This window comes from Lotus japonicus, chromosome 1 (assembly GCF_012489685.1).
Source record: "Lotus japonicus ecotype B-129 chromosome 1, LjGifu_v1.2".
NCBI classification, from domain to species: Eukaryota; Viridiplantae; Streptophyta; class Magnoliopsida; order Fabales; family Fabaceae; genus Lotus; species Lotus japonicus.
The window spans coordinates 25268064-25284837 of NC_080041.1; positions in this window are offsets into that span (position 1 = coordinate 25268064).

Here is a 16774-nt window from a genome sequence, read left to right on the forward strand (position 1 = left end):
GTCTTCAGAATTTGAAATCCTTTGGTCTTGAGAGTCAGCTTACACTTGGACTTCAGAGTCTTCAAGTCTTCAGCTTCTGGACCGTTCCTCATAACTTCTGGTCTTCAGAACTTCAGTGCTTTAGTCTTTCAGAGTCCTTATCAGAGCTTTAGTCTTCAGAGTAGGGCTGAGCATGGACGTGTTCGGGCTGGTTCGGGTCAGACATGGCGGGTTTCGCACGGTTTTAAATGAAGGATATCTCAACCCATTTCCGACTGAAGCAGTGATCGGATTACTCGGGTGCGGGTTGGGTCGGTGGACGGATTGGACGGGTTGGTTTTCACGGGTGTTGGGCCAAATCACACATCTGGTTAGAGATTTGTTGTTTTACTAGGATTTGTGATGGCAGCAAGTGAACAGAAGAAGAGGAAGGAAGGGAGACACTTTTGGAGGCTAAAACATTGAACACCCACGTTACCATTGATAGTCGTCTGCTATCAGAAGTTTCCTGGGTTCGAAATCTGCTCCCACCGCCGCAGTGGGCCGGGCTGCAATCGCCAACATCCTCACCTCTTGGTACCTTCATGAATATGAAGAATGGCTTTTGGGTTTGGTTGGGGGAAAGAGTTATAACACGAGAGAGGTTGAAAATTGGACTTGAAGTATAGAGATAACACTGGACTTGGATAAGAACAGAAAGTTAAAAATATAGTTGGAAAAAGTTTAATTTTTTGTTTGGTATGAAAAACTTAAGCTACAAAGTGCTTGAGCAGGGGTGCAAATGCTTTTGATAAATATATTCATTCATTTTGAAAATATTATATTCATTATATCACTTTCATTAAGAAGGTAAAGTCTGCATACTTTTTAGTAGATGTGATATGACAAATGCTAGGCCCAGACTTTAGGTTTGTAAGCTTTAGGACAATAGGTGGTAACGTGTTGAAGAGAAAGTGAAGCCACAGCTGCATGTCTATTATACTATCATTATTTTTTAAAATACACTGACGGGTGGCTTCGAGTACCGAGGGGAGAATAATCTGAAACCGAGCCCGACCATGGTTAACCGTTTCAACCTCACTTTCTCTACCCGTGGACCCGATGACCCGCCCGAATCTACCCATTCCACTTTTTTTAGCATCGGGTAATGTGGGTTCGGGTCGAAATGATTTTTTTGCTCACCCCTACTTCAGAGTATCTGAAGCATTTACTACCGTTCAGAAGAATGTAGTGATTGCATATGCGTTACATTGGTTACTCTTGGGCCTTCATATTCTGATATGTATATGCCTTAGAATCAGAGTCATAACATGTTTGGCACACACTTAGAAAGGACAAACGTTAACGTACACTAATTGTTCATACACAATAATAAGCTTGTTGTCCTCAAAACGTAGAGTTGTACCACCTGACCAAATCTTTGTCTTATAGTTGCTAACTGAATAAGGGAGGAATTTGAAGAAAGAATGATTTTAGGTGAGGAAGTTTCTAATTAAATAGCTATTTATTTATTTATTTTCTTCAAAAACTGCTGATTTGGCTTAACGAGAGAGTGAGTTTTTGTGAGGAGTGTCTCATTGATCAGAATAAGGTCTCTCATTTATTATATAACTAGTATATGACTCGTGCTTTGCACGGGAGAATTTAAAATTATATGTAATTTTCATTGTTTCTATAAAAAAAATGTGAAGTCTATTCTTTAATTCTTTTGTAACTTTTCCGATGTGCCGAAAAAAATCATTTTGTAATTTTTTTATGTATTTTGTTAAAGCTGTGTTTATTAAGTCTTGATTGCGGTGAATAGTCCTAGTATGTCGAAAAATTAGAGGTCACTCTTGATGAAGTTGATGTTGCAAAGTACAACTTTTTAAGTACAATTTGTCGGTTGTGTGATTTAAAGATCTTTTGCAAACTATAGAATATGTGTTATGTAGATTGAATAAATGAAGTAAGATGAATTATAATAAATATTCATTTGAAATAATAAAGCTCAAAAAGTGTCATGCCATGTTAAATTATTTAAAATTCAAAGGTAGCTAGTAAACCAAAAAAATAATTAGATAAAATATGTAAACAGCTATTGAAATTTTTCCTGCAAAGCATTTTCCTTTGTGTAGCTGCAATGAACCTTGATAAACGCCATATAGCAAAGAGGTACCGGAGATCATGAGGCGTTATGATGGACCCATCAAAGATCACTTAAGCATGTAATCCCTAATAAAAAGTAAATAAAATTGTTTGGTGTAAAAGTAGTTTATTTTGAAGATATTATTAGTGACGCTAAAATCTATATATATATATGAAAAGAAGGTTTTCTTTTAGAAGACCTATGCCACATGTCCCCTCCTAAGTTATTCATTTTCTCTCCAAAACAAAAAAATTCATCCAACATTTTTTGTTTCAACATGAACATCTCATATCCTATTTAATTGACTTAATTGTCTATTTCAAAATATTATTTTTAAAATTTCAAAAATTATCATGAGTTTTAATTATTAATATATTAAATACTAATAATTAATGATCATAATTATTTAGATTAAAAGTGAATATTAGATTTTTTAATTTTTTATTTTACAGCTTTTTTTTATTTTTCAAAAATACATTTGATTTCTTTTTAATTAATGTCTAAGTAATATTATTTTGGTTTTGAAATGAGTATAATGAGCAAATGAATATTTGTACATGAGTATATCAAATAAATATTTTTTTTCAATTTTCATCATTACTATGATTTTTAAGAAAATGAATTTTGAATTTAAAAAATAATAATGATGACAATAAAAAAATTAATGAGTCAAACAAGTCATACCGAAATCATTTTGGAAAAGTAGGAAAATGTCAAGTGTAATAATGGTGCATAACTCTTCAAATCAGTTCAAACCAATAACTATGAATAAAGTTTCAAAAAATTTAACTATTAATAAACCATGCTTAGTTAGGAAACTTTAAATTTCAATTAAAAAAATTCAAGTAAATAACCAAATGGAGCATTTCACAGAAGAAGATATCTGATATTTTAACTTCAAACCAATAATAACCACATAGTCATTTCCAAAATAAGACAGGCATAATTAGGAAATTTTAAAACTCTATTATATTTTTTTTATACATCGGAAATTAAAAAACTCTATTATATAACTATAGTGTAATTTTTTTATAATTATTCTATATTTGTATATTTTTCCAATTAATCAGGTATATTTATATTACCATGTATGATAAAACCAACACATTTATTTTTCAATGCAAAAAAAACAACATGTTTCTCTCTCGGCAATTAAAATTAAATTTTTATTTTAAGAATAAAACATATGTAATTCCAAAAGGTGATGATCTAATTTTCTTCCTTTTTTAAGAATGAGTTTGTGGTTCTGGATCACTCGCAGGAAGAGATGAGTCTTTTTTAAGTTTTTTTTTATTAATTTAAGAAATAAAATTACGTGTTAAATTTATAGCATTAGTAACAATTTCAGCATCATTTTGTGCATACATCCTCAACAACAAGGCAAGGACTTTCATTTTACGCCATTTTCTATTTATCATATACTTCTTCATCCCATCTTTAGGATTTCTTATGAAAAAAACTCATCCTACTTTTTTTTTTCTCCGTTCGTCTACTCCATGATAAATTATGTGCATTACCTTGCACATAACTTATCAATTATGTGCATTGCCTTGCACATAATTTATCAATCATGTGCAAGGTAATGCTTTTTATCTTAATGCAAAAATAATTAATTTTGCTATACCTGCGCACTGTTTAGAATTCATTTGCTCTTTTGAAACATTTCTCATATTATTTATTTAATCTATAACATTCTCTTTCACCCGTTCTTTGTGGCATTGTGTTTATCTTATTTTGATTTATTGTTTTCAGAGTTTTATTTCCATTTTTTTTATAATTCTCTACCACCACTGTATAATCGTAATATTATAAGTTTATTATTGGTAACATTATCTTCTTATTCACTCCTTTTTATTTGTTGTGTAAAATGATTTATTTCATTTTTCATGATAGAGGTGTTCGCGGTTCAGTTTTTAGGAAAAATTCATCTGATCCAATCATTTCGGTTTTATAATTTAATCATCCAATTGTTTTTTTTTTCAAATCCGATCCAATTTTATCAGTTTGAATTGGATTGGATTTCAGTTTTTCAAAGAAACTAAAAATCTTGAAATAAATAACTAAATAGCAAATAAAATCGTAAAACAAGAAGCATTGTAAAAGTTACAGAGACAAGATATCATGCTTAACACTAACATCAATATTGTAAAAATGAATTAAGTACGCACTAATATTATGATTGTTAAGTGATGACTGTAATTTGTAACACTACTGCATTACCAGTGCAGAATATCTAATTAACTCTATCTAAGTTGATTATCAACCAATATTACAAACAAATTGTGTTGAGTAAGAGGCAAAGGAGCAGAACAATGAGGGTTTCACTTTCTCTGAATGAAAAGAAGACATATGTGATATGTCTCCTAACTTGGAAATGGTTAAACACATTACTCTAAAGATTTGGGTATACATGGAATAAAACATTATAAATATGGTTAAATGGGTAATTATGTATGTCAAAATTCAAATAAATATATACTTTCGGTTTGGTTTGGATCTGTTCGATCTTGGACATGGGAACTGAAAACCAAACCGATCCATTAAAAAAATATAGGTTTTTGCGGTTTTCAGTTTTTTCGGTTTTTATTTTTTGGATCGGTCTGAACGGTTTTAATATGTTTGGTTCGGTTATGAACACCCCTATTTCATGATCCTATTTTTTACTCATTCTTCAATTTTCGATTCACCATTATATATTGTTTCACCCCTTTTTTAAATCATGAGGGGAAAGACAGAAATCCTTCAATTTATCTGCTTGGATTGATAAAATGGATTTTTCCTCCATCGTCCTAGTAGGCGGTGGTTACCAAAGGTATGATCGAAGAGCCAAAGACAAAAAGGGGGAATGAGTTCAAACTTAAAAGTAATAGTCATGTGAGACTTTATTCAAAAATAAGAGAAGTCTTTAGATCTAAATAATTTTCGTAAATTATCTATTATTTTGGTTTTTTTAATCTGGTGATTTTTTCCTATGATTTTATTTGAGTTTTATAAGAAGTGGGATTTCATTTTGTTGTTACATATTGATTTCTCTTTGAAATTAACATTTTGAATCAAATTATATATTATTATTATTATTTTTAATGTTATTATAAATAGAAACATTGATATGAAAAATAATCAATCAAATATTAATAACTAAAAATGTATTAAAAAAAATTAAAAATATTGATTTAATGTATATACAAAAATTTGAGTGAATTTAAGTCTTATAATTTAAATTATTTAATTTTTTCATAATTAAATAAGTAAAAATTTATAAGTAATAAATTATGGTAGATTAATACACAATTATCACTATTAAAAACATATAATTGAAACGATTGTTAAAATATATTTACTAAAAAGATACAAAGCATAATATTACACGAAATTTAAATTGTAAATAACAAAAGTCACCCGCTAGTAAATATGGCATGCACGTTCTCATATTTATGTGCATACGAAAGGTGTGGTTCTTATTTTTTATAAGCACGCAAAGCGTATTATTTTTGTACATTCGAAGATAACACACTTGAATGATATGCTGGATTGATAGAAAACATGAATATTGATAATGAAGTGGAAAAAAGATAAAGATAGGAATTAGAGAGAGAAAATAAAAGATGTTATGAGTGATATTACTAAAGAGAAAAAAGATAAATATAAAGTGAGATGTAAATAAAGTGAAAAACAATAGGGGTGTCCAACACGACTTGATTCGCCTTAAATCGAACTAACCATTCATTTTTGTTACTGGGTCGGATTGGATTAATTGCGGTTATGGGCGAACCACAAAAATTGGTTCGTATGAGTTCAGTTGGTCGATTTTTGATGGGGCTGTATTATGGCCAAAGTAACTATTTTTGAAAGCATATACTAGCATAATTCTAGTTTAGCTATGAAAAGGGGTGATCACTTCCTAATTACTTTGGCTGAAATTATATTAATATATTGATTAAATGATTAATTTGAACGAAAATATTAGAAATATATTACCTTTCAATTATAAAAAATTTCATTTTTTATTTAGAAAGAAAATAAATGTAAATCAAATAATTTTAGACGAATTAATTAGGTAAATGTCAATGATTCATAAATACATTCAAGTTCCTTGAAAAAACCAAGCTTCACATTTTTATTGAGAATTGCTATCACTCAATCATTTTTATCTCTCCATATGTATTAGAAGAACTCCATTTAAAAGATACCGACCTCATCAAATAGAGGTGTTATGCCCAGTTGAAACGCACCAGATAGAATGGACACTTCTAAAATACTCAGTCAATGAAACATAGTTGTTATCATGTTATGGTTAGAAGAAATACACCAGTTAGAATAGACACTTCTAAAATTTTAAGCCTAAAGACCTATTGGTGTTGCTTAAGAAGTACCATATGTTTATCGGTGCACATAATAAAGTGTTCATTTAATCAGTTCAAATCATTATAAATGATAAGGAAGATCATATGATAAATTATAAGAAGATCATATCAGAGACCAATAACGCACCACGAACAAACTAAATAAAATAATCATGTTATAAAGTTGAGCAGTTTGTGTAAGTACAATAACTCAATAAGTATAACATTCCAAATGATAAACACACCTATGGGAACACATCCCTTACAACATCTCCGTAGGTATGACCATCAACTAATATATTAAATCAATTACAATAAAACCCTAGGAATGCATTATAAGTCATTAGGATAAATAATAATGAAGATGTCGGCTTTATATCAAAGCATCCAAGAACATTCTAAAAAACCTTCTCTAAACAATTAACAATACTACTCCTTTTTCAGGTCAATACATGCTACCGCCCTTTCTATATTTTCCTGTCCTATTGAACCAATTGGAGTTCTAAATCAAATGTACAATTGTACAAATAAATATTCGACCCATAAAAATATTCGTTTTACACTGTTACCATCATGGCAAGGAAAAGACCCAAATAAAGTTAGCCACGGAAGATAGCCAACAAAATTTGGTCCAATGAAGATCACATAAAATTGAGCTCCTCTTTCTTCCTTTCAGACAAAATTTGAAAACATCATAAAATTCAAAACTTTATTAGGCATGACAGACCTGAGCTTCAGATGAAGGATAGTTCTGGCCAAGCCAAAGAGTTACATGCTTAGTTCACAATAAACAAAAATAAACCATAGTCCAAATAAGGAAACAATATAGAAGAATTGGGCTTCAAGAAGCGCTTAAAAATGACAAATAATGTCAATTGTCTAAGATTCACTTATGTCGAGAGGTAAGAGGTTGCCCTCTTCCCCTTTATCTCAAACAATGAGAGATACACCACTGTTTTCTGCTATGAGATTGACTTATCCTGATTGTTTCCTTCAAAGCCTATGATTGCAAGTCAAAAAAATCATAATGGGTCAGAGAGCGGTAGAGAGCATGACTTTGATAGAGAGCAGCTGAAATGCTAAACAGGAAAGCATGCCAATAATAATTATAAATGAAAGGTTGATTACCAAAGGATTAAGAGTGAACTTGAATATTGTTGACAAACCAATTACTGATTCTTGTTCTGGGTTATAATTTGGTTCATTCAATAACATTTTGTAGAAGTCAATATAAATGATTATTTACAATAAACGTAATTGTGACATTCTTAGGCATGAATTTTCAGCATAATGGTGAGTGTAATAACATGCTGAAATTATTAGTAGACATCGATTAAATTATTTGAAAAAATAGTTATTTGTATTAACTATCATTAAATAAATGTTAATCTGAAGGAAAGGTGTTGTCATTAACCTTTTTTTTTATGAAAAATTGGTCTGCATATGTTGTAATTCGGTTCCTTCCATAACATTTTGCGAAAGTCAATGCAAATGTTTATTGATAATAATAATTAGAACATTTTCAAAATTTAAATTTAAGATTTAAATTAGAGTAAACTTAATTAAGGCATATATTCAAGCATGATGCTGGGTCGGTTTGCATTTCATCTTCTCACCCTAGGACCCGGGCCCAATCACTAAGGTCGGGTTCTTCTAATGTGAGTCTACCCTCTGAGCCTCAGGTACATTCCCACACCCTACCCAATACCGTGGATATTCCCTCAAACTTGACCCCTCCAGCGTCTGCCACTCTTGCCTCCTCTTCTCGCCGGGGAAGGCCGCGAAAGGTAGTGCCGTGCTCCCCTCCGGAGGCTTCACTGGGGGAATGTCCAAATGAGAACAATCAATTGATGATCATTCCACACACTGAGGAGGAGCCTCTTGGTGCCTCTACTCGGGGTCGCAGCGCATGGAGGATGGGGGTCTACCTTGGAATGGTGTATGACTGTTCTGATGAAGTGGCAATACAAGGCCTGATTGATCAGATTGGGGCCAGGAGTCAAGCATAAGTGTAGTATCAGGTACGAATTCTAATCACTGTGGCTGATTTTGTTCATGGAAAAATTATGGGCTTGCTGGAACGTCAGGGGTCTTGGGAAAGCCTCAAAGAGACACGCAACAAAGATGGCCCTCATTAAACTGAAACCGGTGCTGATTTTCCTCCAAGAGACGAAGATTAATGAGAATAATGTGAATATTCTGGAAGGGTGGGCAAGAGGCATGGATTTTAAAGCTGAAACTGTTCCAGCAAATGGGTCTGCTGGAGGGTTGATTTCGATGTGGAAACACGACTATTTTGATTTGATAAGCACTACCAAAAACCCAAGATTCCTTGGCCTAACGGTGAAGTTCCCCAACAGCTGAGAACAATACCTGCTGATAAACGTTTATGGTCCAAATTCAGAGGTTGAGAGGGGTGATTTCTTCTCTGACCTCGGTCTACTTCTGAATACTCATCATGGACCTATAGCGATTGGCGGTGACTTCAATGCCATACTTCACGAGTCGGAGAGAAAAGGGCCAGGGAATATCAGTGCTGGTGATCAATTTTTTAAACTCTTCATAGAGCAATATATGTTGCTGGACCTACCCATGCGCAATGGGGAATTTACATGGAATAGCTCGAGAAGTGGGGGAATATGGAGCAAAATTGACCGGTGGATTGTCAATGATATGCTGATTCTGAGTCTAAATGGGGCATCACAGGCAGCAGAAGATTGGAATGTTTCGGACCATCGGATTGTGACTCTTACAGTTGGTTCTAAAGATTTTGGTCCGAAACCTTTTTGCTTCTTTAACCATTGGCTCCTGGAGGAAGGCTTCAGAGAAGTGGTCGAAGAGTGGTGGTGCTCTGCTGTGGTGGAGGGCTGGTCCAGCTTTGCTTTAATGCAGAAATTAAAGGGACTCCGCTCAAGAATTCGTGATTGGAGGCGCAGCAAGGGTGTCTGGGGTGTGGAAAGCATAAGAGCATTAGAAGAGGAACTTCAATCTATCATGAGCCGTATGGAGTGTGAGGGGGTCAGTGAGGAGCTGCGGAAGAACCGACTTGAAATTTTAAACAACTTATGGAGGTTGTACAGGTTGGAGGAAATTAAGTGGATCCAAAAGTCTAGAACCCGTTGGCTCAAAGAAGGGGACAAAAATTCGAAGTACTTCCATAGAATCTGCAAAGTCCGGGAGTCAAAGAAAGAGATGAGTCAGATTCTGGTTGATGGGGCACAAATTCATGATCCTAGGGAGATTAAGAAAGCTGTGTTCAATCACTTCAACAGTTTTTTCAAGAAAGGGCAGCGGGTAAATGCAACTTTCAAATGCCAAAATCTTGCTAAGCTAGGTGATGATAAGAGAGCCTTCCTTGAGAGAAGATTTTCAGAGGAAGAGATTTGGGATGCTATTAAAACTTGTGATGGAAACAAAGCCCCCGGTCCCGATGGTTTCAACCTTAATTTCTTCAAGGAGTTCTGGAGTCTAATCAAAGGGGATATAGTAAAAGTGTTTGAAGAATTCTTTGAGCATGGAAAATTAGTCCGAGGGCTAAATGCGGCATTCATCACATTAATCCCCAAGAATGCTAACCCGGCAGTTCTCACAGACTATAGACCCATTAGTCTCATAGGAAGTGTTTATAAATTGATAGCAAAGGTCCTTGCCATGAGAATGCAAAGCATCATGCCATCACTAATTACCCAGAATCAATTTGCTTTTACCAGCGGTCGTCAAATTGCAGACTGCATACTCATAGCGAATGAAGTGGTGGATTCTATGAATAAGTCGAGTGAGGGTGGCTTTGTGCTAAAACTAGACTTTGCCAAGGCCTATGATAATGTGGACTGGAACTTCCTTCTCAACATGATGAAAGAGATGGGTTTTGGGGATAAATGGCGAACTTGGGTTGAGGGATGCATTTCCTCCGCTACATTGGCTGTCTTGGTGAACGGCTCTCCCACAGATTTTTTTCAAATTGAAAAGGGACTAAGACAAGGTGATCCGCTTTCACCCTTACTCTTTAACATCGTAGCAAATGCACTGTCTTGTATGCTGAATTTACTGGCAGTGGATCAAGCGCCTTGTGGCTTCAACATGGGAAATGGCCTGGTTATTAACCACCTTCAGTTTGCTGATGATACACTCATATTCTGCGAGAATAATGTGATTCAATTAGAGAAGATTTATGCGGCCTTGGAAGCCTTCTTGTGGGCCTCGGGTTTGAAGGTTAACTTTGAAAAATCTCAATTAATAGGCTGTAACATAGCTGCTGAGAGAGTACTTGAGGTTGCAAACATAATCCAAGTGAGTAGTGGATCTTTACCCATTCAATACCTTGGTGCTCCATTGGGGGATAATCCTAGAAGGAGAATTTTTTGGGAGCCCATCGTTGAGAAGATGAGAAAGAAACTAGCTTCTTGGAGCTCAAATTTCCTATCAGTGAGTGGAAGACTAGTCCTCTTGAAAGCCGCAATTGCCTCTATTCCGGTGTATTACATGTCTGTTTTCAAGGCGCCAAATGGTGTGATAGGTGAGTTTGAAAAACTGATGAGGGGTTTTCTATGGGGCAGTTCCCAAGGTAGGAAAAAGATCTCTTGGGTGGCGTGGGAACAAGTTTGTAAAAGCTCACAGCTTGGAGGATTAGGCCTCGGGTTCTTGGGCTGGAAGAACCGTGCTTTACTTCTGAAATGGGCATGGAGATATGGGAAGGAGAAGAATGTATTATGGCGGAGAATCTTGTCTTCAAAGTACAATTGGGACCCCAAGTTCCTGGTTTTACATCTGCTGGTGGAGAGGTTCTCGAATTGTTCTATCTTGTCACAAGACATCTTGAAAAACCTCCTTGAGGACACAGTAATGGCTAAATCTCTTAGGGATGCACTCTTCTGCAAGCTTGCATCAGGTACTTCAATACGATTCTGGCTGGATCCCTGGGTGGAGATGCTACCACTTAATCAAATGTTCCCGAGACTTTTTGCTCTTGCCACAGAGAAAATTGCAATGATTCATGAACTTGGCAGCTTCATTGGCAGTAAATGGTGCTGGTCCCTAGAGTTCCGTAGGCAATGCTTTGGTTGGGAATTAGAAGAGAAGAAAAGGTTATACTCTTTTATCAACTCAGTTTTGCCTTGTCAAGGAGAAGACACGATTCTGTGGCTTGGAGATCAAATGGGAATGTTCTCTGTGAAGGCGATCTATAATCTTGTGGAAATAAAAGTGCTTGAAACTGATCCCTTTATCATTTCAAAGAAAATTCGAAAAATCGCCCCACCAAAAGTTGTCATTTTTTTATGGCAAGCCGCTTTGAACAAGATCGCTGTTAAAGAAAACCTATTGAATCGTGGGGTAGCCGTGGAAAATGCAGGTCTTTGTAGCATCTGTGGCTTAGCTGTGGAATCCACCAGCCATCTTATGCTATTTTGTGATGCGATTTGGAAACTCAGGTGTGACATTATGAACCGTGAAGGACTCAAATGGTGTTGCCCCAACAATCTAGAAAACCTGCTGCTGGAGTGGAACTCTCTCAGACGCGTCTCCGATCAGGTCCTATGGGAGCTGATCCCGTTTTCTCTCTGTTGGAGCATTTGGCTGGACAGGAACAGTCTTATTTTTCAAAGCACTACCTTCAACAGTGTAAATGTCTGGGATATGCATTTATCAAGAATAGCTTGGTGGATTAAAGCATGGAGAAAAGACTGCCCTTATGCTATGACTGATTTCATCTTGAACTTTGAAGCAATCTCTCTCAAGGCTGCCGGGTCAAATCCGCGTACTGCTGTTTGGTTTCCCCCTCCGGAAAACACTGTGAAATTCAATGTAGACGGCTCTTCTTTGGGAAATCCGGGTAAAAGTGGCATTGGTGGGGTGTTGAGAAATTCTTCAAGGCAGATCCTGGGTGTGTTCTCTGAGGCTGCTGGAATTCTGTGGGCCTACGAGGCAGAAGTGAAAGCGATCCGCAAGGCTTTAGAATCCTGCAAACATTTCAAGTTTAAAGACATTCTTATTGAATCTGATTCCTCTCTTGCGGTGGAATGGATTGAATCAAAAGAAAATAGACCATGGAAACTATGTCAAGATTTATTGCAGATTGATCTCTTATGCAAGGAAGTGAATTGTCTAAGTGTGTCCCACATCTACAGAGAAGCGAACGGTCATGCGGATCACTTAGCAAAAACGGGATGCCATAGATTAATCCCTCTTTGGGGTAAATTTTGAGCTGCGTTTTTATTTCCATGTCACTGACCTTCCCCATCATGTTTCAGTATTTGCTGCTGTGTGTGCTGTACTTGCAGGTTGGCTACCCTTCGTGAGCGCTTTTGGTTTTTGCCCATTGCTATCCCAGATTTCTGTCCCTTCTACTCTCTTGCTGGGGCTCTCGTCGCGCCTTGGTTTTTCTTTGAGTCTGGCTACCCATGCTGGTGCTGCTACTTCGTGCTGGACCTGTGTTTTTTATGCTCTGTTCCTATTTTGCTTGTATTTCTTTTCTTTGTAGTGTCTCTTGTCTTGTTCCTACTGTGTTGTACTATTGAACTCACAAGGGAGAGTTGTGTTCCCTTGCTTTTATCCTTTAATATCAGATTTCTATTTTCTAAAAAAAAAATGGTGGGTGTAGTTATTATTTTATTACAGATTTAATAACATGCACAATTTATTAGTACACATTGATTAAATTGTTAAAAAGGGAAATTTTTGTAATCAATAATTAAAAATTAATTAAATTATTAAAAAAGGTAATTTTTTTTTGGTTAATTATTAATAATTAATTTTCCATTTGATGGACTTTTTCGATTGATTGCAGTAATAAATGAACATATTAAAGGTATTAAAACTAATATGTAATCATTAATTTTTAAAAAATTAATTAACGTAATGTTGCCACTAATTTTTCTATTATAAAGCTAAGATTTAAAAGCAATTAAAAATAGTTAAAACTGTTTAAAGAATATAATAATTAATGGTATAATTAAGTGAAATTTTGACTGAGTATTAATGTGTAATAAATTTCTCATAATTCATCTCAATTTAATGTCTTTTTAAAATCAGATTTTTATTAAATAATAAATTGGGACCCATTTTTTTAAATACGTGATTTATAAGGAGTAGATTGACTAAAAATTAATGTATTAAAAAAACATTACATACGTGCTTTTTTTTTTCCTGAATTATGTAATGTGGTAACTATTAAGCATTAAATTAGTGCATAATTTCGGGCATAAATTGATGAAAAATACATAACTCTTATGAAAATGTTTTAACTAATAAATTAAAAGATATTATTCAGTTTAGAACGCATAAGAAATATGTTTGATTAATAATTAATGATTTGTATTATTTTTTGATTAGTTTTTCCAGAAATAAATTTAGAATTAAAAAATTTAAATTAATAAATAATAATAATTTTATCACTAATTTTTCGATAATTAAGTTGAGAGTTAAAAGCAATTAAAACTGATTTTAGAATAAAAATTGTTGTAATTAATTTTGCTAGATATACATTTAGAATTAATTTTTCCATAAATAAATTCAAAATTAAAAACAATTAAGATTTAATAAATGCTTTGACAAAATAAAAAAATTAAAATTAGAATTACTAACCAATGTCATCATTAATCTATATACTTTATAAAAGAAAATCGTTATGCACAACATTATAACACATGACACTCTAAGAATGACTTTCCTCACACTCATCTCTCTGGCTGACAAGTGTCACAGCCAGAGAGACTTTCGCACATTAAATACACACATTAATACACCTATTTAATTATTTTTAATTATACAAATTAATTTTCCTCTAATTTGTCACCTAATAAATTAGCACCTATTAAATGGACTCTCACAAATACAATTCATGCACAGCCCACCAAAAGCCCACAACCATAAAACAATTAAAAGGACCATATTTTCACAAGAAACACAAAAAACATTCAGACTTGGAAAATTAGTATTAAATGCAACCACAACGTTACTATTGTTTTGACAATCAGGTATCTGAATGTTAAATGCTTGACTTTTTCACCCGTGATTCCACGTTTTGCTGCTTGACGTTTTTTCAATCATATTTGAAAATCCCACGTTTTTTCAATCACATTTCCACAATTCCATGCGGGCCATTCAATATGCTTGACTTTTTAATTTTGAACGAATAAATGATGGAATCATGGCCAGATTCTTTTATAAAATATATGATACAATTAATTTTTAAAATAAATGGTATATCCGTTTTTTTTTAAAATCACATTTGAAAGAATTTTTTACATTTTAATGCAATGACAATTTGTTTAAGAAAATTCTTTTTCGAATTTCGTTGATTAATTCTAAACAGTTTAATTATAACCGTTGATTACCATCACTTAATTTAATTATATATCATTGAAAATTTTAAACATTTAATTCGTTGACATATTTAAAAAAATCATAATATAACATTTAATACTAATTACTATTTAAAAAACAGAAAATGTTGTTTTCCTTATTTAACATAAATTTAATTTAATTGAATTAAAATTATTTTATTACACATCAATACTAGGCCAAAAATTCAAATAGTCTTGCAATTAATTATGAGCCAAAATTACGTTATTAACTTTATTTCTAATTAATGATTTCTAATTTTAAAGCAATAATTAAGGTGATTAATGATTCTAAAATAATTAATCCAAGTAAGTTTTATTTCCCTAGTTACAAAGTCATTAATTTTCGAAAAAGTCAAAATAATTAAACATAATTTGCGTGTGTGGAAAATTAAAAAATAAAGCTGATTATATGTTTGTATAAAACGTTTTTTAGAAATACGGTTGTATGTACTATACTGTACGAACTATGTACTTGAACTAATTAATACATGTATATGTATACACACATCCTATAAAAACTTCCACGGGGAAAAACATTTTGCATAAAAAATAATTCATGTAAACACTAATAATTTCTGCTAACTCTTTATTACCCTTCGACCCTTATGTCTCATAGCTCTTACCACTTTTGCAACTCTTGGTAACAATTTTTCATCTAATTTAAGTTTGTTTTTTACAATCTTAAAAATGTTTTTCACAAAATATTTATGATTAAATATATGAAGTTTTTTTCAAATTTTACAAGTTGTGTGATACTCATTGTTATTTTGCTTGGTTGAATACTCATTTTTTGCGATTGTCGATTCATTATTACGTGCCTAAATAATGAGATCAATATTCACCGAGCAACGCACAGGGTAAAACGCTAGTTTTATTATAAAAAAAGAAATGAATTAAATACAATTAAAATTGATAAAATAGCAATAATGTCGTGTTCTATTTTGTTATAAATAAGTCAAGAATTAAAATCAATTAATTTTACCGTAAATAAATTCAGATTTAAAAGCAATTAATATTTAATAAATGCGTTGACTAAATCAAAAATTTATAATTTGAATCACCAACCAATGTCGTCATTAATTTTGCTATAAATATGGTAACGAATTGAATACAATTAAATGAGATTAAAGAGAAACAATTTCATGTTCTATTTTGCTACAAATTAGTTAAGAATTAAAAACTATTAATTTTCCATAAATAAATTCAGAACAAAAAAAATTAATATTTAATAATCAATATTCACCGAGCAATTTAAAATTTGAATTACTAACCAATGTCGTCATTTATTTTGCTACAAATGAGGAAATGAATTGAATACAATTAAAATGAATTAAATAGAAATAATGTCTTATTCTATTTATCTATAAATTTGGACTGGGCGAGACCCTATGGTCCGTCGGCCAGGCGCGCGAGCCAGGGCGACGTACAAGCCAGGAAATTGAGCCTTCACCCAGGAGGCCCAACCGGCCCATTAAGAGAAGTTAGGGGCGCCAAGCCCAACCCCCAAATCGATAAATAGGGGACGGTTGCCAATTGTAAGGGACTCTTAGCTCATTTGAGAAATAACAAGCTTGAAATTCAGTTATTTTCTCTCTCTAAGCGGTTACGCTCTAAACTCTTTCTAGATTTTCACATCACGATCCTTTCACTATGGGTACCGTACCTCATCTCTATGTTCTTGGATAGAACATTTGGCGCTATAACACCCCGATTTCGGTGGCGTCACTTTAGTAACCAAAAGTAAACTTAATGCGGAAAAACGTGAATATTTTTTTTTGATAATAACTAAGACGAGACTGAATTAAATAAAACCCAACAATAACAAAATCAGAACTAATATATAATACATAAACAGCCCCCGCTGTAGTACTAACCTCGTCACGAGTAAACCTCCAGTGACGGAAAGAAAAGTGTAGCGCCCGAAGGCAATATGTACAGACTGAAAATAAAGGTGAAGTGTCCGCAACACCATCCCTCAAAAC